Raw genomic sequence first — 4,410 nt, forward strand, 5'->3', positions numbered from 1 at the left:
ACACATATTAGTAACTAAAAGCCTGGAGTATGTAGAACATGCTGTATAGAAATAGACTTTGGTTGTTGTAGAAAAAACTTCAAGTTTTAAGATGTAACATACCGAGCTTGGGGACAAGAAAGTTGAACCTCTTCTCATCCAAAGCTTTGGTAAATAAACCCGCAAGCTGAAACTCAGTGTTGACAAAGTATAGTTCAATTGTACTTCGTTCTACATGGTCTTTAATTCCCCAAAAAGTCCAAATATTTGAGTGTTTTTTGATTTAAATCTCACCTTGCTTAAAATTATGATAAGTGGAAAATAAGATCATAAATACACAGTTTTAACACTGATGTTTTGATCAACTGCACAATTTCAGGAATGATGTTGTAGGAAAGGATGTAGGGAGACCAAAGGGCCTTTGACCTAGCGGTATCGTAGCCCTTGGCCTTCTAGGAGGTCAGAGGTTCAAATCTCACCATAGGTGAGGAGGGTGTGTTAGTTTATTTGTTGCATTTGCCGTATATAAATATTATATACCTAAAAAAAGGATGTAGGGAGTGCTGTAACACATTGTAACACCACGAAATTCAAAGTTTTGGACCAGCCGGCTTCTTTTATCAACTTGAGCAAGTGGAATGAAATGGATGGTAGAGAATCTTCATAAAGAAAGTTTGATATCTTAGCCATAGATGAAGCTTTCAAGTAGGACAACTTGTGCTTCTCTTTATGTATATAAATAAAACCTATTTTATGGTGAAAGGACACACCACTTTTTGGGGGGGATGCTTCATATGCACCCTTTTCAAACTTTCTTCTTGCTCTCCATCCATATATATAAATATGAAGTTTCTTTAGAAAATTGTCAACTATTTTTAGTTTTCGTTATTAAAAGTTCTATTTTTACCGTTATTCGTATTATCGTATCTCGTCTTTTTGTATTATAGCCATAATATTATTGTCATATATCATTATCATCTTTTATTTATTGCAACTTAAATTCCCCTCGTAATTTATCATAAGTTAGTTATTTATAAGTTTTTAATTAGTTATCGTAACTTCGTTTAGATTATTGTTACCATGTTTATTAATCGTCGTAACTTACTTTATATTTCCCGTAATTTACTTTCATCATTTATTTTAATTTCTCGTAGTTTTTAGTTTACGATTATTTTAACTTTTAGTTGCTGTAAAACTTTCTTTCTATAAAAATTTCTTTTCTCATTTTTTAAAAATAGATATGCAAGGATCCTGAGCGATGATAGGCTGGCAACTTTAGCTTAGTTGTAGGGTAATGTTAAGATAAAAAATCGACTTTGATGATAGAAATTTGCTTAATATTAACAAATCTTTGCAACCATTTATTCAATGTCATATTGATAAAAATTACATCTCCCTTGACAAGTTGATTTTTTGCAGAAAAATGTTAACAGTTTGATAGACTTAGAGATAAGTCATCCCGAACACATTTATGGACTTTATCTAATACTTTTAACACTTTTTTCCCTGTGGATTGATATTAGCTTACCATCTTTATTACTTATAAAAGACGACAGTGAGTTGATACGTGTATACTTGCATGGGTCTCCATTTACACACAGTCTGAGAGATTTTATCTTCGCATAAATCTCACAACAGTAAGTTAATATTTGTTAGACGTAAGTGATCAAACGTAATGTGGTAACCATTGTAAGTTTTGTCTATAATATCGTTAGTGCGCATGGTAATTTAAAATAGACAAATAAGTATTACATTTGAGGAAATCGTTATTTACATTAATTTGTTCATAAAACACTATGCTATCAAGTAAGATCTCGATTAAAACCCATTTTGGCTACGTGTTCTTGAAAAACCTTGGGTGGTAGACCTTTCGTCATCAGATCAGCAAGCATATCATGAGTGCTAATGTACTCGATATAAAGACTATTTTCCTCCACATGTTCTCATACGAACAAGAACTTTGTATTGAGATATAATTCGGCCCCATTCAAACTATTGTTATTTGAAAATTTTATGGCGGCAAAAGTATCACAATAAATCCTCAACGGTCTTCAAATGGAGTTCACGATTTTTAGTCCTTTAATCAGATTCTTCAATAGCATTCCATGGCATGTTGCATTGTAAACTACAACATACTCAACCATCATGGTAGAGGTAGTGGTTAACTATTGCTTAAGTACACGTTCAATGTATGCCTTTTGAGACAATCCTAATGTCCCATTGGCCCGATCTAGGTGAATTTCGATGCCTATTACGTAGGAGGCTTCTCCGAGATCTTTCATGTCAAAATGTCGCGAAAGTAATCGCTTTGACTCATGCAACAAGTCAATATTATTACTTGTCAATAGAATGTCATCAACATAAAAGACACGTATGAAAAAAATGATCCTACTCATTTTAAGGTAATACATTGATCCACTTGATTTTTACAAAAGTTATTCTTCTTCATGACTTCATCAAATTTTAGGTACCACTGGCGTGATGCCTGTTTCAATCCATATATGAATTTCTTAAGTTTACATACTAAGTGTTCTTGACCCATAACTTTAAAACCTTCCGCTTGGGTTATGAACACGTCTTCATGTAAATCACCATTAAGAAAAGTAGTTTTAACGTTCATTTGATGTAGCTCTAAGTCAAAATAAGCTAGTAACGCCATTATGATCCTTAGGGAATCTTTTCTTGAAACAGGAGAGAAGGTCTCTTGATAATCAATTCCTTCCTTTTGTGGGTAGCCTTTGGCAACCAATCACGCCTTGTAACACTCGAATTTTCCATTTGGGTCTAATTTAGTTTTAAATACCCATTTGCATCCTATAGGTTTTACACCCTTAGGTAATTCAGTAAGTTCCCATATGTCGTTCTTATTCATGGAATCAAGTTCTTCAATCATGGCTTTATTCCAGTAAGTAGATTGGTCACTACTAATGGCCTCACTATAAGAGGTTGGATCATTGCATTTTCCTATATCAAGATCAGCCTCACTAAGATAAACTACATAATCATCAAAATCAGTAGGTCGTCTAGATCCTTATGATCTTCTTGATGGTTGTTCGGGCTGTTGAGGTTCAATCATGATTTCAGGGATTTGCCTAGTTTGAGGCATTTCATTATTTGCCTCAAAATTCAATGTGTCATTGAGAGGTGCATTAGGCGAGGTAGTGTTATCCACAAGAGGTGCAATAGGTTGAAAAGGCATAAAGATTATTGGCCCCTCCTCTTGCACTTCTTGTAATTCAACATCATGAGAAACATTGCTCCCACTAATGTTTGAGTTCTCTAGGAACTTAGCATGTTGAGTCTCGACAATGTGAGTAGTGTGTGATTGGCAATAAAATCGATACCTGATACGTACTAAGTATTTAGTACGTAAAGTACCCTTTTACTCTCTTTTGGATAGGTTATTTTGTTTTCATATCCCAAATATTGAGTCATTTTATCTCCTTTCTCTGTTTGTAAGCTAAGATGAATGAGGAACCTATGTTTTGTGGAAATTGACCTAAATTGATCTCATTTTGGACAGATTGGAGCAGTTTGATGCTGTAGAAATGTGGTAGCATGAACTGACGTTTGACTGAAAGATGGAGGAGACTTGGGGAAGTGACATGACTCTTGGGAAGACTTTTGAAAGCTTTCTAAAGCTGTATTCTGCTGTATTTTGAACTGATTAGTGATATGTAACAAGACTAATTTTAGTTAACTTCTAATTTGTAGTTTGATTTAAGTACTTTTTTAGTTAGTATGTAACTAGGAAGGGTGAAAAGACTATTTTGCCCCCATAAATCCTTAGTATAAATAGGGGTTGTTGGGAGGAGTTTAAGACACACCTCATTTTGCATTCTCCTACTTTTCTCTCAAGTAGTTCTCCCAACTACTTGGAGAAGAAGTTTCTTTCTCTAAATATTATAAATCTTTTGACATTTCAAGTTTCTTTAATCGCTTTCATTTACTCGCTTTATTTAATCGCTTTATTTATATTATCGTTATTTATATTCCGTCTTTAATTTATTTACGCTTACTCGCATCTTTATTATTCCGTTATTTATATTATGTCATTTACTTTCCGCATTTATATTATGTCTTTATTTACCGCAATTTATATTTATTTACTTTTCGTCATGAGTAGCTAATTTTATTAGCTCGGGTGTATGACGAAAAGGGTGAGTTTTTAAACCAAAATATAGTCGACCCTTTCATGTAACAACAATGTTTTACTTTTTCACTTCAAGTTTTATAAAACCAATGACACTTCTTGACGGGTTGATCACTTTGAAAGTGTTAAAGTGCCTTTGACTCTAAGCTGAGCCAATGTTTGBACGTCAACTTGGATGATATGGGAAGTAGACTTGAGAGAGTTGCTAACAAAGAGATTTGTTGTCCGTATTTTCTAAGTTGTTAATTCTCGACGGGTTGATCACTCTGAAGTGTTAA

This window comes from Cynara cardunculus (assembly GCF_001531365.2).
Source record: "Cynara cardunculus var. scolymus isolate 2C chromosome LG 2, CcrdV1, whole genome shotgun sequence".
Taxonomy (NCBI): Eukaryota; Viridiplantae; Streptophyta; class Magnoliopsida; order Asterales; family Asteraceae; genus Cynara; species Cynara cardunculus.